Source organism: Cryptomeria japonica, chromosome 11, assembly GCF_030272615.1.
Source record: "Cryptomeria japonica chromosome 11, Sugi_1.0, whole genome shotgun sequence".
Classification (NCBI taxonomy): Eukaryota; Viridiplantae; Streptophyta; class Pinopsida; order Cupressales; family Cupressaceae; genus Cryptomeria; species Cryptomeria japonica.
Genome location: NC_081415.1, coordinates 118,333,219 through 118,360,196, shown reverse-complemented (window position 1 = coordinate 118,360,196; position 26,978 = coordinate 118,333,219).

Below are 26,978 nucleotides of genomic sequence, written 5' to 3'. Positions count from 1 at the left end.
TACTCTTCCTCCTATAAGGCAAATAGATCCTGCAAAGATTACTTCACCTTATTTTGATAACAAATCTTTTTGTCAATTTCATCGTCAGCCTGGGCATGATACTGAAAAATGTTTTTCTTTAAAGGGTAAAATTCAAGATTTGATTGATAATAATACTATCTCTATTTCTGGAGTGAATGATAAAGGCAACACATCTGTAGCTCCTCCTAACCAAAATCTTTAGATTTTTACTGATCCATTACCTTCTCATACGTCTAATGCAATTGAGACTAATGATTCCTCTCTCTCATCTAATGGTCTTGTGTCTATGACTCCGAATGTGATTAATTTTGTAGAGCAGCAAGAAAACCCTAAAGAACCTTCCATCACATTTGATTCTAGTGAAACTATCAGGGCACCTGATGGTCCTGTATACATAGTTGCAAAAGTCCAAAATACACCTTGCCGTGGAGTGCTTATTGATCCTTTGTGCACGGTTAATGTTATTACTAAAGAATTTGTTTTTACTTTGCAATTGAATCAAGTGATCTATGACAAAACAGATGTGATTGTGAAATTATTTGATGCATTTTCTTCTCCTGCAATTGTTTCTATTACATTACCTATTGAAGTTCATAACAAATCCCTTGATGTGAACTTTGCTATTATTCCTTCATCCGAACAATTTCGTGTGAAGCTTGGCTATCCTTGGCTATCTTCCATGAAAGCTATTGCTTCTCCTATTCACAAGTGTTTGAAATTTCCCCATAATGGTGAAGTTGTTATTGTCAATCATAGTCTCTTTAAACCAGCTGAAAGAACTTCTAGCGTTCCTATTGATTACTTTTGGCCTAAACAATTCCAATCTCTTCCTCTGCGAAGTGATCAGCTTTTCAAATCTTATCAAAAATGGAAAACAGATATGATCCTATCTTTAAGTGAACCTAGAACACCCAAACTTGATATTCCTATTGTTCTTGAGAAGGAAGCTCTTCCTTTGAAAGATAAAACTAATGTCTTTCCTCATGAAGATTCCCAACCTATTCCTATGGATGTGACTATGTCTATGCCTAATAAACCTTCTAAGAATAGACTTATACCTCCTCGTCATGATGGACTTGGTCTTCTTCCTAAACCAAACATTCCTCCTTTATATGGAGCAGTTCCTCCTCCTTCCTTTTTTAGAGAGAAGAGACCTTCTTCTTCCCCTATTATCCAGCCTAAGAAACCACAACCTAAACACCCAAGTGATAAGGATGAGAGCATTCCTCCTCCTCAATCTTCTCAACTTCCTACTAAGACTAGACGAAATCATTCTGCACGTGAACGCCGACGAAAGCATCGTCTTAGGGCTCAAGCAGCTGCTTGTCAAACTTCGCAATCTCCAAAAACACCTTCAACAAGCATTATTCCATTTTCTCCAAAATCCCCTAAACATAAGATGCATGATGGTCTTGATCCCATGCGAGTTAAAGATCCTATTTTTATAAATCTTGATGATGATATAGATGAAAATGTTATTCATGATGAACATGTTACTCCTTTTACTTTTGATAGTGAATATGAACTTGTTGATATTGATAACCATTTATCTAACAAATTTTCTAAAGCACTTATCCTAGCTCCTAGACAAGAACAACGTGGCTTGGAACATGAACATAGCCCTTGTTTGGATCTTGTGATAGCTCCATCTGCTGTGTTGGATGTTCCTCCTCTAGCGTGTTCCCTGCCTTCCGGAAACATTGATCAGCAAGATCGGGGGTAGATGACGTGCTAGACTAGTTTCATTAGCATAGCAGATTTCTCCTACTCTCTTTTGTTACTTCTTCTATATGTTATTCTCATTCTTCTATTTGTTTTCCTTAGTGTTGTCTACTTGAGGACGATGCAAAGCATTGAGATCTCTTTTGGTCTCTCTCATGTTGACTCAAAAGACACATGTGCTCCCTTCTTCTAGGTGACCTTCCTTGATTGGGGAATGAAGAACAATTATGCATACATACATATGATATATATACATGAACTATCATATAGCATACTGACCCCAAAGAAAGCGAAGTCACCTCGTGCTTTGTGTTTTGTGTATATTATCCTTGGGTTTATCTCACACTCAGGGGCTAAATCTTTGTGATAACGTGCTCCTTTCCTTTCTCATTTCTTATGTGTATCACTATGTTAAAACAATCACCCCCGTTGAGGCATGTGTGATCGCTTTAACGTAGGGGGGCATACACCCTATCTATCCCTTCAAGATACTTGAAAATTTCTTGGCGAACTTAGCTTTGCCTTGAAAATTTTTGGTATTTTTCTTGCATGACTCATACTGAGGGAACCTTACTACTGACAGTCATGGTTTTCCCTCATGATCTTCCCTTTTACTTTGTTAATCAAAGTCGTAAGATCCGTAGTCCACTGGGGGCTTGGTGTGTCTTGCCTCCTTGACGTGGTGAAAGTCTTTCAATGTTGTTTCCTTGTACTTTACCAGAAGTATGAGCATACATACTCCCGCTAAAGTGAGGGCTAAATGTAGCGTCCTAAAATTGTGACACTTGCAATTTTGACTACATTTCAGTCTTCATGATGGTGACGCAACACGGAACCTGAATGGAGACCCCGAAACTTGTCCATGACACCAAAAACTGCATTTTTCACGCACCTTGGCCTGATCCTCCTTGCACCCTGCTGTCTCGGGAGGTGGGACCAGAGCGCCCAGCGCCCTGGTCCCTGGCCCTATTTTGGGCCCGGTCTCCTGTGAGGCTTCGGGTCTTTTTGTTTGCAAATTGGAAAATAACATTTCCTGGTCGGCCTAAGGTCGGGAAAATCAGTCTATTAACCCTAATTGGCAAGTATATAAACTACATTTTCCTCTCTCATTTGGTAAGATGGAAAAAGCGTGGAAATGATACTCAAGCATTCAAGCATTCAAGCATTCAAACATTCCTTCAAGCTATTGATCATTCTAAGTCTCCATTCAAGGCTAAGTGTTGCATTCAAGACAAGGATTCAACCATTGAAGAGGAGATCACATACTACAACATACAACAATACAACAAACAACAACATCTATACCTTCGCACATAAGGATACAAACATCCTTACAACAAGGTATTAGTACTTGTTTTACATTACAATCATTTACATTTACAACATTTCTCATTTCTTGGTTAATTCCAAAACCGGGGTTTGACCTAAGGGCAAACCCCTAATCCCTAACCCCCCAATCATCTTTGCTTTTCTGTGTGTAGGTTGCAGGTACGTGGCTGAAATTGAAGATCTGGAATCCTTGTGCAGAGATGAACAGATCCCCCTTCGTTTCACGGATTTTTCGGAGGACCGTGTGCACGCCGGGCACCATCGTCCTGTCAACTTTTGCTTAAATTTGCAGGACAACACCGTATCGACATTTTACTGCTAATTCCAAGTCTGCAGCTTCATCCTATATAGCTATCTCAGTTTATAAGCGAATCTTTCTCACTTTCTATGCATTCCTAGCTTAATCATTCTATGCACATTCTTTACAAAAGAGGGTAGCCTTGCTATCTTAACCCTTGAAACTCATTTAGAATCCAATCTTGCATTGTGTGGGATTGGATCTTGTGGGTTTCAACCCCTCTTTTGAATGTAAAGTCTCCCTAAGTGAAAACCATCAACCCTAGCAACCTCCCTTCTCTCTCCTTGGAGTTGGAAGAGGGGAGAGCAACTAGGGTTCGATCGATTTTCCGCTTTACAATTACAATCATTTACATTTAAAGCATTTCTCATTTCTTTGTTAATTCCAAAACCAGGGTTTGACCTAAGGGAAAACCCCTAATCCCTAACCCCCCAATCATCTTCGCTTTGTTGTGTGTAGGTTGCAGGTACGTGGCTGTAATTGAAGATCTGGAACCCTTGTGCAGAGACGAACAGATCCCCCTTCGTTTCGCGGATTTTTCGGAGGGCTGTGTGCACGCCGGGTGCCATTGTCCCATCAACTTTTGCTCAAATTTACAAGACAGTTCCATCTCGACATTTTACTGCTAATTCCAAGTCCGCAGCTTCATCCTATATCCCTATCTCAGTTTATAAGCGAATCTTTCTCACTTTCTATGCATTCCTAGCTTGATCTTTCTATCTACATTCTTTACAAAAGAGGGTAGCCTTGCTATCTTAACCCTTGAAACTCATTTAGGACCAATCTTGCATTGTGTGGGATTGGATCTTATGGGTTTCAACCCCTCTTTTGAATGTAAAGTCTCCCCTAAGTGAAAATCGTCAACCCTAGTGACCTCCCTTCTCTCTCCTTGGAGTTGGAAGAGGGGAGAGCAACTAGGGTTCGATTATTTTCCGCTTTACATTTTTGGTGAACCCGACGTGAACATCCTTTTTGATTATTCATGGTTAGATCTGAAAATTGGATTCCTTGATTACATTTCCATGTTTGATCTTTTGCAAATTTTAGAGGTTAATTGCATAAAAACCCTAAATTTTCTTTTTGAAAATTGAACTTGTGAAATGTTTAATTGTTAATGCTTGTTTTAGATCTACTCTTCTATTACAAATTATCAATTCATATTTGTGCTTTAATTCTAAAAATTAAGTGGTTAAGTGTCAAAACCCTAATTTTTGAAACCCTCTTGATTCAACCTTTGTCCGACAATTTCACTGATCAAAACATCTCCAAATCAGCTGTAACTTTGGATTCCGCAATAAAATCATAATATTTTTCATCCCTGAAAATTTGGAAAAAAGTTGCGAGGACCATGTGCACTCCAAGTGCCATCGTCCTCGACATTTTTTCAGAAATTTTGGGAGCAAGATCTTACTGTATTTTCCTGCTAAAATCCAGAATTTTGGCTGATTTTATCAATTCTAACACTTTCAAAATTAAAGTCAAAGTTGGTCTTGTGATTGCTTGGATTAAGGTTTCTAATCATTCAAAAATTGTTGAAATTGAAATTTTTTGTCAAAATTGTGTTCTTACTATCTTAAATCTGAAAAGTGTGTTTGCATTCATTCAAAATTTCAGTACTTTACCCAAATTCTTGCAATTTGTGACTTTTGAAATTAAGTGCTTAATTACAACAACTTTGATTTCCGCTTTCAAAATTGAATTTTGCGTGAAATTGAGTCAACTTTCAAATTTCAAAACTTGCATTGCTTTTGGTATTCCCTCTAAAATCATAAGATTCAAAATTTCAGTTTACCTCTCTTTTTCAAAATTCAAATTTTGCATTTTTCGACAATCTTGGTAGGGTTCAATTTTAAGATTGCAACTTTACTTTGGCCTATCTACAGATCGTAAAATCACTCAATTTTTTCAGGTTAGCTTTAAAATCATCACAACTTTCATCCCTGCAAATTTCAAAAAAAGTTGCGAGGACCGTGTGTACTCCGAGCGCCACGGTCCCTGACATTTTTTTCGAAATTTCGGGAGATTGTCGTGATTGCATTTAACAGCTTAAATCTAGGAGATTGGTTGATTTTATTGAAATTTGCTACCTCTAAATTCAAAATCTTCTCTCCCTCTCTAGTGCATGAGTTTTACAACAACAAGCCCTACTTACACTATTCCTGTTAGACGAAGCCTTAGAATTAAGTCTTTCCAAGGTTTAATTACTGAGGAGATGGAACCTAATTTGAATAGCCTTTTTAACGAGGACATGGGTAATTCCTCTAATCCCCCTAATGATGAAGAAGCTCTCCATGAGGTTTCTGTAGAACAAATTGCGAAATTGGATAACCAATTTGACGATTTTCAACAATGGATGTCTCAAGAATACCCCGATAGTCAAGCTCTTCCTTTAATTGAGGGTCTAAAACATATGCTTCAAAGTGATAAGAATGGAATTGATATTTTGCGTGGTATTGCACACATTGTGGATTCGAATGTGAGTCCTAAACATGTTGAAATCCCGCATTTGGAGCTATATAATGGTAAAGGAGATCCTCTAACACATTTTAAGACTTTTCAAACAATATGTACTAATTTTGCTTATGACCAAAGGTTGCTTGCAAAACTGTTTACTAGAACATTCAGAGACAAAGCCCTACAATGGTATTGCTCATTGCCTTCTTATTCTATTACCTCTTTCGAACAACTTGCAAATGCTTTCATTCAACAATTTCAAAACAATATAAGTCCTAAAGTTACTTTGATTGATTTAATGCATTGTAAACAAGGTGTTAAAGAAAAAGTGACTGATTTCATTGGTAGATATAAGCATTTGTATGCTCAAATTTCTTTTCCAGTGCCTGACAATGATATTCAAAGAATCTTTATTTCTAATTTACAAAAAGATATTCGAGACAAACTTCTATTTTTTGAGTTTACTTCTTTCCAACAGTTGTGTGCAACTCTTCACAATTATCAACTGACTGTGAGTCAAATGGAACAATCACATCCTATGGCTCCGAGTGATAAGGGTGATAGCAGTCAACAACCATTTGGAAAGTTTAAACCGAATAGAGATTCCATCAAATTCAATGAAAACATCATCAACAACAATGTGAATGCAGCATCAGGTGTGCCTCCTATTTCTAAGTTTTTCAAGAAAGAAAGAAAGTATACTCCTTTGAATGAATCATTGCATAGTATTATGACTAAGTTATTGGAACAAAATGTGCTTACTCTTCCTCCTGTAAGGCAAATTGATCCTACAAAGATTAATTCACCCTATTTTGATAACAAATCTTTTTGGCAATTTCATCGTCAACCTAGGCATGATACTGAAAAATGTTTTGCTTTAAAGGGTAAAATTCAAGATTTGATTGATAATAATACTATCTCTGTTTCTGGAGTGAATGATAAAGGCAACACATCTGTAGCTCCTCCTAACCAAAATCTTTAGATTTTTACTGATCCATTGCCTTCTCATACCTCTAATGCAATTGAGACTAATGATTCCTCTTTTTCATCTGATGGTCTTGTGTCTATGACTCCAAATGTGATTAACTTTGTAGAGCAGCAAGAAAACCCTAAAGAACCTTCCATCACATTTGATTCTAGTGAAACTATCAGGGCACCCGATGGTCCTTTATACATAGTTGCAAAAGTCAAGAATACACCTTGCCGTGGAGTGCTTATTGATCCTTCATGCATGGCTAATGTTATTACTGAAGAATTTCTTTTTACTTTGCAATTGAATCAAGTGATCTATGACAAAATAGATGTGATTGTGAAATTATTTGATGCATTTTCTTCTCCTGCAATTGGTTCTATTACATTGCCTATTGAGGTTCATAACAAATCCCTTGATGTGAACTTTGCTATTATACCTTCATCCGAACAATTTCGTGTGAAGCTTGGCTATCCTTGGCTATCTTCCATGAAAGCTATTGCTTCTCCTATTCATAAGTGTTTGAAATTTCCCCATAATGGTGAAGTTGTTACTGTCAATCACAGTCTCTTTAAACCAGGTAAAAGAACTTCTAGCGTTCCTATTGATTATTTTTGGCCTAAACAATTCCAATCCCTTCCTCCGTGAAGTGATCATCTTTTCAAATCTTATCAAAAGTGGAAAACAGATATGATCCTATCTCTAATTGAACCTAGAACACCTAAACTTGATATTCCTATCGTTCTTGAGAAGGAAGTTCTTCCTTTGAAAGATAAAACTAATGTCTTTCCTCAAGAAGATTCCCAACCCATCCCTATGGATGTGACTATGTCTATGCCTAATAAACTTTCTAAAAGCAGACCTATACCTCCTCGTCATGATGGACTTGGTCTCCTTCCTAAACCAAAAATTCCTCCTTTATATTGAGCAGTTCCTCCTCCTTCTTTTTATAGAGAGAAGAGACCTTCCTCTTCTCCTATTATCTAGCCTAAGAGACCACAACCTAAACACCCAAGTGATAAGGATGAGAACATTCCTCCTCCTCAATCTTCTCCACTTCCTACTAAGACTACACGAAATCGTTCTGCACATGAACACCGACGAAAGTGTCGTCTTAGAGCTCAAGCAGCTGCTTCTCAAACTTTACAATCCCCAAAAACAACTTCAACAAGCATTATTCTGTTTTCTCCAAAATCTCCGAAACATAAGATGCATGATGGTCTTGATCCTATGTGAGTTAAAGATCCTATTTTTATAAATCTTGATGATGATATGGATGAAAATTTTATTCATGATGAAAATGTTACTTCTCTTGCTTCTGATAGTGAATATGAACTTGTTGATATTGATAACCATTTATCTAATGAATTTTCTAAAGCACTTATCCTAGCTCCTAGACAAGAACAACGTGGCTTGGAACATGAACATAGCCCTTGTTTGGATCTTGTGATAGCTCCATCTGCTGTGTTGGATGTTCCTCCTCTAGCATGTTCCTTGCCTTCTCGAAACATTGATCAACAAGATCGGGGGGTAGATGACGTGCTAGACTAGTTACATTAGCATAGCAGATTCTCTCCTCCTCTCTTTTGTTACTTCTTCTATGTGTTATTCTCATTCTTCTATTTGTTGTCCTTAGTGTTGTCTACTGGAGGACGATGCAAAGCATTGAGATCTCTTTTGGTCTCTCTCATGTTGACTCAAAAGACACATGTGTTCCCTTCTTCCAGGTGATCTTCCTTGATTGGGGAATGAAGAACAATTATGCATACATACATATGATATACATGAATTATCATACAACATATTGACCTCGAGGAAAGTGAAGTCACCTTGTGCTTTGTGTTTTGTGTCTATTATCCTTGGGTTTATCTCACACTTGGGGGCTAAATCTTTGTGATAACGTGCTCCTTTCCCTTCTCATTTCTTATGTGTATCACTACGTTAAAGCAATCACTCCCGTTAAGGTGTGTGTGATTGCTTTAACGTAGGGGGGCATACACCCTGTCTATCCCTTCAGGATACTTGAAAATTTCTTGGCGAACTTAGCTTTGCCTTGAAAATTTTTGGTATTTTTCTTGCATGACTCATAGTGAGGGAACCTTACTACTGACAGTCATGGTTCTCCCTTGTGATCTTCCCTTTTACTTTGTCAATCGAAGTCGTAAGATCCTTAGTCCACTGGGGGCTTGGTGTGTCTTTCCTCCTTGTACTTTACCGGAAGTACGAGCGTACGCTTATACTCCCGCTAAAGTGGGGGCTAAATGTAGCGTCCTAAAATTGTGACACTTGCAATTTTGATCGCATTTGGGTCTTCATGATGGCGACGCAACACGGAACCTGAATGGAGACCCCGAAACTTGCTCATGACACCAAAAACTGCATTTTTCTAGCACCCTGCCTGATCCCTCCTTGCACCCTGCTGTCTCGGGAGGTGGGACTAGAGTGCCCAGCGCCTTGGTCCCTAGCCCTATTTTGGGCCCGGTCTCCTATGGGGCTTCGGGTCTTTTTGTTTGCAAATTGGAAAATAACATTTCCTGGTCGGCCTAAGGTCAGGAAAATCAGTCTATCAGCCCTAATTGACAAGTATATAAACTACATTTTCCTCTCCCATTTGGGTAAGAAGGATATATGTGTACAAGCGTGGAAATGACATTCAAACATTCAAGCATTCCTTCAAGCAATTGATCATTCTAAGTCTCCATTCAAGGCTAAGTGTTGCATTCAAGACAAGGATTCAACCATTGAAGAGGATATCACATACTACAACATACAACATACAACAAACAACAACATCTATACCTTCGCATGTAAGAATACAAACATTCTTACAACAAGGTACTAGTACTTGTTTTACATTACAATCATTTACATTTACAGCATTTCTCATTTCTTGGTTAATTCCAAAACTGCGGGTTGACCTAAGGGAAAACCCCTAATCCCTAACCCCCCAATCATCTTCGCTTTGCTATGTGTAGGTTGCAGGTATGCGGCTGTAATTGAAGATCTGGAATCCTTGTGCAGAGACGAACAAATCCCCCTTCGTTTCGCAGATTTTTTGGAGGACCGTGTGCACGCCGGGCACCATCATCCCATCAACTTTTGCTCAAATTTGTAGGAGAGCGCCGTCTCGACATTTTACTACTAATTCCAGGTCCGCAGCTTCATCCTATATCCTTATCTCAGTTTATAAGTGAATCTTTCTCACTTTCTATGCATTCCTAGCTTGATCTTTCTATCTACATTCTTTACAAAAGAGGGTAGCCTTGCTGTCTTAACCCTTGAAACTCATTTAGGATCCAATCTTACATTGTGTGGGATTGTATCTTGTGGGTTTCAACCCCTCTTTTGAATGTAAAGTCTCCCCTAAGTGAAAACCGTCAACCCTAGTGACCTCCCTTCTCTCTTCTTGGAGTTGGAAGAGGGGAGAGCAACTAGGGTTCGATTATTTTTTGCTTTACAGTATGTAAGGGATATGCTCAAGAAGAAGGAGAAGACTATGGAGAAACCTTTTCTCCAGTAGCTAGATTGGAAGGAGTTCGAATTCTTCTTGCATATGAAACCTTCAAGGGATTCAAAGTGTATCACATGGATGTGAAATTCACATTCCTGAATGGAATACTTGAAGAGGAAGTATATATAGAGCAACTAGATGGGTTTGCCCTATCAGAAGATAGTGATATGGTGTGTAGGCTGCATAAAGCCTTGTATCGATTGAAGCAAGCACCTAGAGCATGGTATGAATGTTTACACTCACATATTGTGAAGATTGGATTTGAAAGAACAAGTGAAGATAGCAATATCTATATGAAGTTAGAAGGAGATCAGATTCTGATCTATGAAGTGTTTGTTGATGACATAATTTTTGGTGGAGATGACAAGATGAGTCATGCATTTGTAGATGAAATGAAGAAGGAATTTGAGATGTCACTAATTAGAGAGATTAAGTTCTTCATTAGACTACAAATTCAACAAATGAAAGATGGTATCTTTATCACTCAGTCCAAGTATGTCAAAGAGGTGTTGAAGACCTTTGTCATGGAAGACAGCAAACTGATTGGTACACTGATGATGACCGGTTGTAAAATGTCAAAAGAAGATGACTCTACATTGGTGAATGAGAAGGAATATCGGTCAATGATTGGTAAGTTGCACTATGTAGTACACAGCAGACCGGACATTGCACATGTAGTGGGCATTGCTAGACATTTTCAGAAAATTCCAAGAGAATCCCACTTGGTAGCAGTCAAGCAGATTCTTAGATATATGAAGGGAACTATAGATTATGGATTGTGGTATCTGTAGAGTAATGAATTCAATCTCAAAGTGTTTACAGATGCCGATTGGGCTGGTAATGTGGATGATCGGAAGAGCACAACTGGTGGTGCATTCTTTCTTGGTGGTAGAGTAGTCTCATGGATGAGTAAGAAGCAGAGTTGTATCTCTCAGTCTATAGCAAAAACAAAATATGTAGCAGTATTTATGAACTACACTCAGGCAATTTGGATGAAGCATGTATTAAGTGGTTTCAAAGTCCTTGTATCTGAACCGGTGAGTATATTTTGTGACAACACAAGTGAAATTAATATTTCAAAGAATCTGGTATTGCATGGTAGAACCAAGCACTTCGAGCTCAAGTATCATTTCTTGAGGGAGAAAGTTCATAACAAAGAGGTTGTATTGGAACATGTTTTCAGTAAGGAGCAGTTAGCAGATATATTCACCAAGCCTCTACCGAAGGCTACATTTACCTATTTAAGAGGTGAATTAGGGGTGCTGCCCCTTCAAGGGGTGAACTAAAGGTATGTGCTCCACATCAGTCAGGTATTGTAGTGTCAAATCTTTTTAGGATTGATGTGTTGAAGGATGCTACTCCTCAGGGGGAGCAACATAGTGGAACATCGATGTTTGTGCCTCCACTTTGGCATTGTTGTCAAAGGGGGAGAAGATGTGAAGCAGAGAAGATATCTACAATATTGAAGACATATAATATGGAAGAGATTGGGGAGAAGATGTGAAGCAGAGAGATATCTTTGTATATTGCCATCAATGCCAAAGGAGAAGATTGTTGGCATATGTGCAGAGTTGGATGATCTGATGATATTATATGTTGTGGTTGATGTCAATATGCTGAAGTATGAACCAGTATATTGAAGAAAGCAATCTGGCAAGAGAACCGGTATGATGGTATGAAGTAAACCGGTATGATGAAGTGAACCGGTATGATGATGTGAACCGGTATGTTGGTATGTGAACTAGAATATGCAAAGTATGTATCAGGGTTTTATTTGATATAAATACCGGTTGGTAGTCTCGGCTTCAAGGTTTCCGGTTGATGCATTTCAAGTCTATGTGATTCAACTGATGACATTCTATGATGAGTTAGCATTAAAATGAACATGAGATCATGTTGCCACATTAGTATTGTGCGTGTGAAGAATCTCCTTGAGGATCTTGCATGAAGAAGATTGATTCTATCTACCTCGGGAATATGCAAAATCTTAGTAGACGGAGGAGAGTGCGTGATGGGTTATCAGCTTCCAAAAGTGATGAAGAACAAACTATGGAGAATGTCTTGAGATATGTTCAAGATTGTTTTATCCTATGTAATGTGATTGAATGGTCAAGATTGGACCGACTGTATTGTTAACCTAGATGCTTAGGGTTTTAAGTTTTGGCTACTGACCTAATTGTTTTCTATAAGGTCGATGATGATTTGCATTGTGAAGTTGTTGGCAAATGTTATGTGTGTATCCAAGTGAAGAGATACTTGATTCTTGCCAGACTAATGCAGTGAGTAGAGATCTGCAGAGTGTGACTACAGATGTAAAGGAACTAAAGTGGATCTACCTTGGCATTAAGTGTTGTTATCAGATTAGTGTATTACCTATTGACTTCTAACCATTTTAGTAGTTGGAAAATCCCTTTATCCGATAGCTTTAATAGGCTTTTTGTAAATCCTTTAATAGGGTGGCTCAAAATCACCGAGTTCTTCAAATCATCTTGTGAGGTAACCTTTAATAGGTTTCTAACCTTTAACTGAGTATTTAGCCATCCCTTAACCGGGTGATCCCTAGTAGGATTGGTTCCTAGCAGAACCTATAGTAAAGTCTTTAACCAGACTAGGCTCCTAATAGAGAAGAATTCAGAAGAGTTCAAGAACAACTTGTGGGTATTCATCCCCATCGTGGTTTTTCCCAATTGGGTTTCCACTTGAAAAATCAATGTGTCATGTGTGATGCTTTTTCATGTGACACTTTAGTGTTTTCTGTCAAGTGGCAATGCATGCTGATCCAATGGTCATTATATTTATGATGTATTACTTGTTTAAACACATGGGTGAAGTGGAAATGAGATAGTAGGTTTTGTGAAGATCTAAATGTTACTAGTTTATGCCTTTCATAGTCTCACCATGTTTTACTGGTAGTGCCCTGATTTAGATGGGTGATGTTGTTTACCAGTTAGTGCAATCTTTGTAGTTTAAGTTGTTAGAGAAAGTTTTTGCCTATACCGATTCACCCCCCCTCTCAGTATCTATTGAGCATTTATTATTCATCATTATTCATCAACCGGCACTGGCAATAGACTTCTACATACACCGACAGATACTTCACTGGCAATGACAATAATGCATACGACACTCAAGCCGACATGGAATAAAACTTGTTTATTGTTTTATATTATAATTATCTTTTGTAAAAGTCAACATGGCATATTGTAAAAGACTCATATATATGTGTGAGATCTTATAGGTCATTTTGATGAATAAAGAAAGCAAATAAAAGATAGATAAGAAGATATGTTATATATGAGATTTTTGTATAAGGTGATATAGTTGATAGTGAAGGTTTTGGTAATAGACTGAGCTTAAAATGGTATTGAACCTGGCATAGTTGATACTGATGTGAAGTAGTACATTGTATTGGATTTTGATAATCCATTTGTAAGTCAGTGAGACTTCTATTTTGTAATTGAGTAGTGAGCTCTAGGCTGCTAGCCTTCCTGCATGTGCAGGCCCCTCATTGTAAGTAATATTTATTCAATAGCCAGTGAGTGAATATTGTGGGTCACAAATCCCATCGAGGTTTTCCCACACTGGGTTTCCTAGTTAAATATCTTGTGTAATGGTGTGTTCTCTATGCTGTCTCTGTTATTCTTATTTACTGCATTAATTCTTATTTACCAGTACACTGTTTTGGGATACAAAGTTCTAAATAAGTTCAAATATTTTGGTAACCGGTTAGACACTGATTCACCCCCCCTCTTAGTGTCTTTGGGACTTTCATTGATTCTAACAATTGGTATCAGAGCCTGATCCTCTATTTTCAAAAGCCTAACAGCTTGAGGAAGATTCTGACACCAGTACAGATGGAGAACTTAAGAAAACAATTGGAAGGAGCTCTTGTAGCTTATGATGCAGAGAAATTGAAGAATATCGAAGGACTGCACAGGAATTCATTAAAGGACTTCAGGAGAACCTTGCTATAGCACAAAATAAAAGAAAAGAACTTCATGAGAAGATGCATAAAGGTGACAAGGAAAAAGAAACTCTTAATGAACTTGCAAACAAGTTGAGATAGGAAAAAAATAATATGAAGAATCAAATGCAAGATATGACTATGAGGTTATGTAAAGACATTGAAGACAGGAAAAAGAATGAAGACTTGACTAGAAGACTCAATGATGCTGGAAATGAAAATCTAAGACTTAGTCATGAAAATGATATGTTAAAAACAAATCTGATTCACATGCAACATGATAAAACTGAGGTTATGAGACAAAAGGGAATTATGGAAAATGAGTTGGCTACTGCAAATCAACACAAAGAGAAATTCAAGAAAAGTTCAGAGGAGCTTGATGACATGCTGAAAAGTCAGAAACCTAATGGAGATACTAATGGACTTGGATTTGAAGTTGGAGAAAGTTCCAGTACTGCAAACAATCTAGATCAAAACAAACTAGTAAGACAACCTAATGCTTATAAGTTTAATGGAAAATGTTTCAATTTCAAGAAATATGGTCATAGAGAAAATCAGTGTAGATTTAGAAACAATCAAAATATTAATGCACCCACCGATCAATGTTCCAAATGCAACAAAGTTGGTCATAATTCATAAAACTGTAGAATGAATGTAAAATGCTATATTTGTGGAAGATATGGACACCTATCTAATCAATGAAGAATAATGTGACTTGTTATTCTTGTAACAAAATTAGACATATTGCTAAATTTTGTAGAAGAATGACTTCACCGACAAACAATAAAGGATCCAGTTTGAAAGGCAAAGAAAAGGTAGATCAGGTAAAGAAAGAATTTTCAAAACAATGGATTAGGAAGAGAGATCAGAATGTTGATGAAACTATCTCTATACCGGTAGAACAAATTAATCCTTCACCGACATGAGATTCTTCATCCAATTGAGAAGTAACCCTTTGGGGGTATTGCAGTAAGTTGAATATCATGCAGATTACCCTCGATTGATGGTGAGAAGATAGATTTCTTCCTTACCGGTAGATGTGTTAAGTTTTCACTTAACTAGCGAGCATTTAATGTGGTTGGTGAGAGAAATGTCATTATAAATCAGCTAATTTCCCTCATTTTTGATTCACCGAGCATTCAAATTAGAAGAGAGTGCGAAAACGAGCGAAGGCATTCAAGGCGAAGGTGCAGAGTGATTTCTTCAGGCATTCAAAATATTTTCAGGTAGCTAAAGGTATTTCTCAATGGCTTCTTCTTCTACTCTCGAGTTTATTCAGAACCCTACTATTGTGGAAAATGTGAAACACCCTAGGCCCATATTTAAGATAATTCTTGAAGTAGTTAACCAAGATGACACTATAGGGGCATTTTCAAAAATTCCTAAAGGTGTAGCTTTTGTAGAAGACCCTAGGATTTATGTACATTGCAATATAGAAGAACTGGGTTCTGAGGAATTGATGAAAATGTTTACTAAAGTGATTTATGATGAAAATGGTGCTGTCAAACCTAAATACAAGATTATAGAAACTCTAGGTTTTGTGGAGATATTGAACATTCCCCAATTTTCAAAGGAAGTAGTAAGAATTATTTTGAGTAGAGCACATGGAGAATTCTTATGGTTGGATTTTGTCTACAAAATAACTCAGCAAGCAATTAGGGCAGTAACTGGTTTACCCTCAACCAATAATAGACCTGATAAAACAAAGAAGATTCCCAACAACAAAGTGATGACCCTAATAGGAGAAACATCTAAGAATAGATCACTAAGAGTGAATGATATCAAAGACATCAATGCAAGATTTGTAAGTATGGTGTTAGGATACAAGACTACACATGCAAACAGGCTGAATTCAGTTTCTAGTCTTTGTATATTAATAGTGCTTATGAGATGGTTAACAACAATGCAATGATAGATTTGTGTGAATGGCTGAAAGATGAAATCATTGACAATTTTAAAAAGATTAAAGGAGATAAGAAAGGGACATTCCACTTTGGAAATCTTTTGGTATGTTTAATGCTACATTTCACTAAGGAAATCCCCAGTACAGGACCTAAAGACTTTGGATATGATATACCGGTAGGAAAACAATTACAAGAAGCTTTTACCAGCATGAGAATTGCAAAGGACAACAACATAATTGAATACTTCAAAACCTTCCAAGCTAAAATGAAAAATAGAGAAGGCTACCATAGAGTGTAGTGGACAAATATAACAAAGAAATCTGTTTTGTTATCAAGAAAGATGAGACATGGATGGAAGCTATACTCCCTATGAATATATGGGTGACTAAAATGGGATATGAGGTAGATCTTAACATTCTTGAGACATATGCTAAATATTTACTAGATGCACCGAGAGAACCATTAGAACAAGTTTTTGGTAGTGCTGAGACTATTGAAAGTGATGTTAAAACATTGAAGCAAAGGAAGAAAAAAGAAAAATTTATTAGAGATGCTTCTAAGAAAGTGAAGGAAATCAAGGAAAATGTAATGAACATCAGTGGAATATTAGCTAGTGAACTTGAAGGACTACAACCAGAGGCACACATTTCACCTATTGGCACATCTTTTGGAACTAACAGTGACAAGGCAACAAAGTTTAAAAGAGTTGAAAGGAGGAAGAGAAAACCTTCACCAGTGCCCTCTCCTTAACCTAAGAGAACAAGGACTTTGAGGAAGAAACAAAATGTAGTAAGGGGACCACCAAAGAAACTGACACCAAAGAAGAAACAATAACTTGTTACCCCTTCTTTGAATGACTTATTGAATGAGATAATTGATGATAGAAATTTGGCCTATGTACACCAATTGTATAACACATTTAATGATTCTGATAGGGAAAGAATTGAGAAAAATATACTTTTACTTCTGGACATATATAAAAAGGTTTTAATTGAAGTTGTGGATGACATACCCAATAATTTGTATAGGAGATTAGAAGCAAAAAGGATTGCAGTGATGGAATTAGATAAGAAACTAAAAGTTGAAAAACTTCTAGCAGTACATCTTGTAAATTCAAAAGAGGAAATTGATGAATTAATTTCTGAGGCTAATCGATCTATTTTTGCCAGTGGACACCAACAAGTAAGTTTAATGGTAGGAAGTGTAAAAGAGATTGCAGATGAAATTGCTAATAACTAGGATATATTTTTTGTGGAGAAGGAGAAACAAGAGGAAATGAACTGACCAAAGAAGACATTTAAAGTATATTAGAAGGATAAGGACAAGGGAAAAGGTAAAATTGATCGTATTCCAAACATCAAGATCACTAACAATTTACCACCACCTTTGGATACTGCACCAGTACATACAGATGATCCACCAGTTATTAACTCTGAAGGTATTACACATAATGACACAAATCTTGAATTTGAGATACTCTTCACCATGAATGTGGATACTCAAGAAGTGAATACTATTGTAGATAAGGACAATGCAGAGGTTAAGGAAGACAATGTTGATAGTGGGAACATGGTTGAGAAACCGATAGAGACTGTTGAGGTTGATATCCCAACCCAAACAGAGCAACCATTAGAAATAGAGAAACCTACTGAAGGAATAGATGCTGGCATAGGACCATTGGATACTAAGGTACTGACAGTTGAACTTACTGAGGTAGAGGTACATACTGAGGCAAAGAAACCAACAATCACTATGACATCAAAGCAGTCTGAGAAACCCTTGATAGTTGAGATGCAAACACAGACTAATCCACCTGAGGTAAAAACAAGTAAAATAGTTACAATTGATGGAAGCACAGAGGTAATTAAGGCAATTGGTCAAACATCTGACACATCAACAAGTGAATTCGGACCTACCAATTTTATAGAGGTACTTTTGGATTCAATAAAAAAGATAACGGATTGCAATGCTTTGGCCTACAAGGCAATTGATAACACTGTACCAATTCTTAAATTGATTGCATCAAAATGTAACATGTTCTGAAAAATGATGTCCAAAAACTGATGTAACTTTTTGGACTTCAATTTTTGGAACAAATTTGGCCAGAGAATAGTTGGTGTTGTCATTGATGGGAACCAACTGGAAATCATCTGGCTACCCACCAATAGTTATCGGCACCGACAATAGACTTCTACATACACCGGCATACACTTCATTGACAACGACAATAATGCATACTGACACTCAAGCTAACATGGAATAAACTTTGTTTATTGTTTTATATTATAATTATCTTTTGTAAAAGCTGACATGGTATATTGTAAAAGACTCATATATATGTATGAGATCTTATAGGTCATTTCAATGAATAAAGATAGACAAGAAGGTATGATATAGATGAGATTTTTGAATAAGGTGATATAGTTCACAGTGAAGGTTTCGGTAATAGACTGAGCTTAAATTGGTATTGAACTTGGCATAGTTGATGCTGATCTGAAGCAGTACATTGTATTGGATTTTGATAATCCATTTGTAAGTCAGTGAGACTTCTATTTTGTAATTGAGTAGTGAGCTCTAGGCTACTAGCCTTCCTGCATGTGCAGGCGCCTCATTGTAAGTAATATTTATTCATTGGCCAGTGAGTAAATATTGTGGGTTACAAATCCCACTGAGGTTTTTCACACACCAGTTTTCCTCATTAAATATCTTGTGTTATGATGTGTTCTCTATACTATCTCTATTATTCTTATTTACTGCATTAATTCTTATTTACCGGTACACTTTTTTGGGATACACAGTTATAAATAAGTTCAAATATTTTGGTAATCGGTTAGACACTGATTCACCCCCCCTCTCAATGTCTTTGTGACTATCATTGAGTCTACTAAACACTTGGTGAAAAATGTCACTGTAAAACCAAACATTTCACACACTGTAAAATTTTCAAAACTTCGATTCTAATAGGCTCACCCTAAGAATATATAGTATTTTGTGCTTCTCTCTCTCCTGCTTTGACGCCAATGGAAAAGGTACAAGTAACTGCTCAAAATTTTATGTACAAGGATATACACAATAACTTATAAAAATTTGAAGATGTCTACAAAAATGGTCCTCAATGACTGCAAGTGACCATCCCAACATTTCTTCAAGTTCTCCAAAATGTGGATGAGAGCACTAAATAGGTATACATATATTTTTTATCGTCTAAGATTTGAAGGAACACTCTTATTCAGTGCATTCAAGGCATCTCATTGATTGCTAAGTAAAGTATCCAACCGAGGAGTGATTAGGTTCCTTAGCTCTCCCACTATACCAAAAATTCTATTCTTCTCTTGATTCAGGTTCTTGATTTTATCTAGTAGAGACCTTACCTGATCTTCATAATGACTAGAAAAGATGGTGGAGGAGGCATATGACTGAGATATACTAGCTAGTTGACCTTCACACTCTTTGATCTTCTTATCAAACTCTATAGTGAACTTCGGCAATAAAAGACATGAATTGTAGATTTTTTCCCTTCTTTTAATGCCTCCTGAATGCCCTTCACACAAGTAATTAGAGTGAACCTATGACCTTCAACCATTCTCAAAACTATCCATAACCTCATTGCATTGAAATGGTTCAGTACTTTTACATTTGCACCTTTCTCAAGAGATTCAAAATGAGACTCCACTACCTTAAGCATACTTCTTAGCTTGTCGGAGGGTGAGTCAAGAGTGTCATTCTTGAAATATGATAAAATTTTCTCAAGAACACATGTAGCTAAGGATATAAGCTCTTTGTCCTCACAGTGGGACTTCAACAAGTCTTCATTGGATTTAGCTTGGGCTATGGTTGCAAACTTGAGTGCTTGCATAGGAGATAAGGAATTAATATTGACAGGCCCTTGAATGAGATCTATGTCACTTATAATTTTATTTCCCTTATTAGATTCCACAGTGTCTCTTGCCACTGAAACTTGTTCAACTTTTCCTTCATCCTTCTCCTTCTCTTCCTTCTCATCACTAACCTCCTCATCTTTCTTCTCTGAATCAATTGTCATCACCAGAGGATTTTGAGCTACTTCACCCGAGTCTACAATCTGTTGGCTATCATCAATATCATCTATAACAACATACTTAGTTGTTTGTTCATCTAGTTCTACAATTTTTGGCTCATCTCCTATGGGTGGCATCCCAAGGACTTCCAGAATAAACTTTTGAACACTTTCCTAAGATCTCTCAGGAACTACATCATACTCATAATTTTTTATTATTTCCTTCAAAATTTCTCATGTCTCTTTATGAACCTCCTCATTATTTCCAATCATTATTTTATTTACTCTAGTCTTTCTTCTAAATATTTCTTTATTTTCTTTAAGAATTCTATCCACTTTTGTCTTGACAATCATCGAACAGAGTTGCACTAGCTCATATTCCCTTATTCTTTCCTCTTCTATTCTAGCAATTTCTTTTCTCATATCAAAGATATCATACAAGATTTTAGAAACTTCAAAATAAATCTCTATAAGTGCCTTACTAAACTTATTCAAATATACAATTGTAGCCTCTTCTAATGATCTCTTCCCTTTCTCGTCCAATCTATCATAAAATTGGGAAAGCAATTTAGGATTACCTTGTTCTGTTATTGCTTCCTTCACTTTCTTGAGAGTTATGCTGGATTGTTCATCTTTCCCTCTTGGCTTCTTGCTAGGCTGATCTTCTCTAGAAGGTTGCATCTTGACAACCTTGGCAGTAGTAGCACTCTTCTTGACGTCTCTCACTGCTTCATCTAATTCAGTCTCCTCTTCTATAGTGGCTGTCACATAAACTCTTCCTGGTTTCCCTTTCTTCCTCTTCTCTACTCCACTGGATGACTTGGATTGAGGATTAGGTGGTCAAACAGGCTTTTGAGCACTAGAGGAAGGTGCTGACTTCCTTGCTTGCCTTGGCTTAAAGGAAGGAGTTTCCTACTTGGTCTTCTTTGGTTTGACCATATCTTCCTCTTTCAAGATGTTTCTCTCTTGAGCTCTATGGACCGCCTCCTTTGTAATTCCCATGTCCTTAGCTAGCTACTCCACTTCCTTCCTCACTCTTCTGTACATTCCAAGTTTGATGAAATAAGAGTGCAGGGTCAAGCTTTTATCCTTGTATGTCCCAAATATTTCTTCTATTTTGTCTACCAGTTTTCTCAAGAGGTGCTAAGAATACACATTAAGAATATCACCATTCACCTCATACCCCATGGGCATGATCCAAACTATCCTGGTTTCAACAACCTCCATTAGGAATTGATCGATGTCCACCATGAAGCATATGGAGTCTTCATATATTTTAAACAATTTCCTTAGAGATCCTTTCCCTACTCTACATCATTTCTTGGAAGGTTTTGAAGTATCCCCACAAAATATCTATTTGAGCTTGTGCATCTCCTAAACCATATAGAGTTTCCTTTATCTGCACTGCTACCAGCCTATCATAGGCCAATTGAACATTACCTACACTAGGGATCTCATTCATGAAATAAAAATATAAGAAGATAATCAGGGCACCAAACTTGAATACATTCTTTTTGTCTTGATTTATCTTCTTCAGATTGTTCAAGACTTGACCCCAGAGTACCCCACACAAATCATACAATTTGTCTTCCTTGAGAATTTGATAAGCAACATAAATGGCCATACCAAATACTGAGTTATCTCTGTTGGACTGATAAATCTTGTAGCCCATCACCATGGATGCAAATCTAACCTCATATTCAAAAATGTCACTGATTGTCTTAGATCTTCCATCATGTTTGGAACCGATTGCGTCTACCACGGTCTGGTTCTTTACATTCCTTAGTCATGAATTTCGCATGTTGCATTCAAGAATGTTATGGATTTGATTGCTTTTTTTGTGATCTTGTGTGGCCTATCAAGCCATATGAATTCACCATGAAATTTTCTCAAAATGTATCTAGCCCATTTGGGTTCATCAAAAACTAGAAAATTCATGAATTGAATGAAACCCTTGTCCTAGAGAGATTTGAATTCGTGTTTTAGGTTTCCCATGCCATCTATCATGTGTTCTATGTAAAGTTTCATCATTTTAGCATTCTCAAGCTCTTCAAAGTTGCAATGGATGTAAGCCCTAATATCTTCAACATGCAAAACATCATACAAAATAGATGAAAATACTCCTTTTAGATCATCTTCCATCGATTTATATTGATGTTTCTTAAACTTAGGTCTTGTCCTATCCATTATGTCAACAACCAACAGATTCGCCACACTAGATGATTCCATTGTCAAATTTCAGGTTATAAACAAACAATTTTTTTGAACTCTGAAAAATACCTTTTAGTCTCCAACTAGATGCAAGAAATCTTTGCCGAGTCTCTTCCAATCTCAGGTTTCACTGCATAGTCTTCTTCACCAAGCACTCCTACTATTTATCTTCAAACACAATGTGTGAAATGAGAGTTAAATCACCATTTTATCCACCGCATACCTAAATTTTAAGTATAATAAATGCTCAATCCTAACTCTTTCAAATGCTTTGTATCTCATGAATATTATTCTAGAGTCTCAAATTGGCATGAAGTATTTCAGAGATCCTGCAGGATCGAATGCATAATAATTCACAATAATCTACAACCTGGCATGACCAGTTACAGATCTCAGATAGGGGTTTTTTAAGGATTTGCATGGAAATATTCTCCCTAAGGATAAGTGTCTTAGTTACCAGACAAGGTTCCAACACCAGAATCAAGTGCAGACTCATTCACTGCATCCGAATCACCTTTCTTGACCCATTTCTTCTTGTACTTCTCTCTGATCTCTTCAACCTTCACTTTTCCCTTATCATCAGATTTGTTCTTATCTACCAAAGCATTCTTATTCATATTCTTTCTACTGTAAAACTTTGTAATGTGACGGGATTTGTTGTAAGCATAGCAAACAATGTTGTTTCTTTGATTAGGGCTAAAATTACTTCGATTTCTCCTTGACTTTCTTTGATTAGTAATATGTCCAAATATTCCACAAGAATAACATCTCATATTTCTCCTATTTACCATACTTCTACATTCATTTGACTTATGACCATATTTATTGCAATTAAAACATTATCCAGAGAATAATGAAGTATTATTATTTTCCCTAATTGACTTGTCATATGACCAAATTTATTGCAAACAAAGAATTTACCATTGAATTTATAAGCATTGGGTTGCCTTAATAGAGATCTCTTTTTCTTTTGATGATGAGGTTTAACATTGCTTTGACTAGATCCAGAGCTTTCTCGTTTCTCAAATCCAAGTCCTCCCATATAACTTTTATTCTTCTAACTTTGTAACATCTCATCTAGCTTAGTTGAGCTAGCATTGAATTTTTCTTTGTAATAATTAGAAGTGGTAAGTTCATCTCTCAAAATTATGATCTTCCTTTCAATCTCTTGCTCATTATTCTTGGAGTCTATCAATTCAAGCTTTAGCTGGGCACTTTCATAATTTAGTCTACAACATTCATCAGATCTATCCTTTAATGACTGAATCAAATTTTTCTCAATCTTCTTGATGTCTTCAATTTAATTTATCAACTTCATCACAATGGATTGCATCTCATTCTTCAAGATTGCATTATCTCTAGCAAATCTTTCACATTCATCTATCTTGTCTCTTAAGGCTTGGTTATCAATGCTTTGGTCTTCTTTCTCCTTGAGTTTTTCCATAAGATCCTTTCTTTTTTCTCTGGATGTGTTCACTTTCTCCTTCAAAGACTCAATGAAGTCTCCAAGATCACTCAAATTTCTTCTCAGGCTATTTACTTCTTTTCTTGTTGTATCTAGATCTTCAAGCACCACATTGAGTTATTTCTGTAAACCAGAGTCCATTGATTCACTATCCTGGATATTTCTCAAGCTGTTAGGCTTCCTCAGAGGAACTAGGCTCTGATACCAATTGTTGGAATCAATGGACACTAAGGGAGGAGGGGGGTGGGGGGTCAGGGAGGTGAATTGGTGTTCTGCAATTTATAACTTTGTTGAACTGATTCTTAAACCACTAGATGCAAATGAGTACATGCAAAGTGGAAAAACTCAATACAAACAAGAACACAACCATAAAACCAAAATTTTCACATGGAAAGATGGAAAGGGAAAAACAACGGTGGGATTGAGACCCATAATATTAAAATATTGTGATCATGAGTATAATAATACTACAAGGGGAATGAACATGCATTCAGGTACATTGCCTAGAGCTCACTGCTCAAATAAAAAAGAGAGGTCTACAACCCCTAGAGGACTCACTATCCTACAAATGTTTACAAATGATAACTTGAATGTCTCAATTATTCAATAACATGTACAAATGCCAAAATACATTTTCGGTTAAGCACAAAGTATCTATCTTCCACTGTTCTAGTACACTGCTCTGTTTTGTTGTTTTTTCATACACTAGAGCATAAATCCAAAGGTAGTGCACATCAAAATATACATAGAAACTCATACAATATTCACACATCAATATTGAACACCAAATTCTCATATAGATCGGTCTTATATATCTGCATCACTTGATTTAGGTCACCAACATGTCGACTCAAATAACATAAAATGTGTAACAAGAAGTCAGCTCAATCCAATTACAAATGCTCATGCGAACCAAAACAAATTGATTATAATCTTCACATATGTCGGCTCGACAACTTTGGACTCAAAACCAATCAACAAAATATCCCAAAGATTCCACATAACATGCTACACCATTATTCACCCAAATAACTTTGTTCTTCTTGAAATGGCAGATATTGGATCACCAATCTTGACATAGAATCAATATTGAAGTCTAGGATTGCAGACTAAGAAATTCCAACTAACAAATTGACTACCTTTTCCACCACAAACAAAATTGTGCACCCAAAATTGAGTTCTACTCAATGTACTTGGACACTGTGTTCTACCTTCCAAACTTAAGCAAAGTAGACTTTGAACTTTCGCTAGAATTATTTTACATATACTGGATGAAGCTTATGATCCGAGTTTCCATAAATGACAACCCCTAAACAATCATCAAGCACTCATCTCTTATGGTATAGTGTCTCTTGCCAAATTTAATATTGCTAATTTTTTTTTGAATAAATTAGCATCTTTCAAAGTAAAATATTAGTAAAATTACTAGATAGTTGTTGGGGGTTCTTTAAGATCTTCTAGTTCAAAGTAGTAGAGAAAAATAATCCCACAAAAATCCTCCAAACAATATACCAACTCAATCACACTTATGGTGGATAAAGAGTACACATACATAGAGGTAGTAGAGCCACAAATAGTGCTGATACAATGGCTACTAAATGAGCTCATCAAATATGAAGTAGATGCATATACTACCACAATTTTGAGAAAACCTAAGGATTGAAATGTGGAGGGATTTAAAACTTACAAAGAAGTTATGTACAAAATAATGAAAAAGGAATATCATGAGAAGTTGGAGAAAAATAGAGAAAAACTCCACAAGCATTGGCATATACTAGAAGGATTTTTTTCTCAATTTATTTCCACTGTAATATAATCAGAGTCAATTTCTACAAGGATATTAGGGAGACTCCAGAAAATTCCACTGAGTCACTCCGATAGAAAAACTTTCTCGAGACAAATAATATCCACCTCAAAGAAAGGGAGAACAATACAAACAACATCTGTAAAAAAGTAGAGAAGATTGACCTAAATAGATGGTGAAGAGAAGTGTAGCTATACTAGAATAAGGTAACAAAGAAGAGGTTGAAGAGGTGAATGAACCCTTGAAAATGAGAGGAAAGTGAAACCAAGGATAGAGGGAGCACAATCAAAAGTCCCAAAGCCTCCACAAAAACTAATCAATATTTTGAAAAAAAAATACCATCATACACCATGGGATTCTACCATAGATATTGAATATGTATAGAGAAATGTAAATGGTGAATAAATACCAAATAATCAAGTTCCTAATGAAGTATGTAAAGTAATCTGACAAACAATTGGATGAGGCAATGAAAAATTTCTCACAAGAATAGTTTCTGCAATATGGGAGAACAAGTAAAAAGAATTAGACAAAGAGGAAGGGATTAGGGAGAAATAAATCTTCATAGAAATGTAAATGGTGAATAAATACCAAATAATCAACTTCCTAATGAAGTATATAAAGTAATCTGACAAACAATTGGATGAGGCGATGAAAAATTTCTCACAAGAATAGTTTCTGCAATATGGGAGAACAAGTAAAAAGAATTAGACAAAGAGGAAGGGATTAGGGAGAAATAAATCTTCATGGTGTGCCCCAACATAACCAAAAAACAAAAGAAGGCACTACTCTAGGAACAATCTATAGAGCTCCACACAAAACAAAGTCAATAGACACATGAAAGAAGATTTAGAGGATATGGAAAACATCTAGAAGATAAAAGAGGTTCTTAAAAGGTTTTATGAAGAGATAGTTAAGAATACTAAAGAAGAAGTAGAGGGACCACCTTTGCTAGAGAATAATCCTACAAGAGAAGAAAAGGACATGGATAACGATACCACCAGTAGGGTGACCTTTACTCCCACCTCCAAAGTAAAAAAAATCAAGAATTTCCGATAGCACAACAAAAATAAATATAATCAGTGTTATCCCCAGACCTACTACACTTAACAATGGTAGGATCCTAGGTGGATTTGTCTAGCATTACACAACTACAAAAGATATAATTAGGAGATATAATCCATGCTACTACCAAAGAGGAAATACAAAGTGAACATGTGTAGAATGTAGAGAAACTATACGAGGATATAGATATATTGTAGATTGCCATCCTACATTTGACTTAGGCC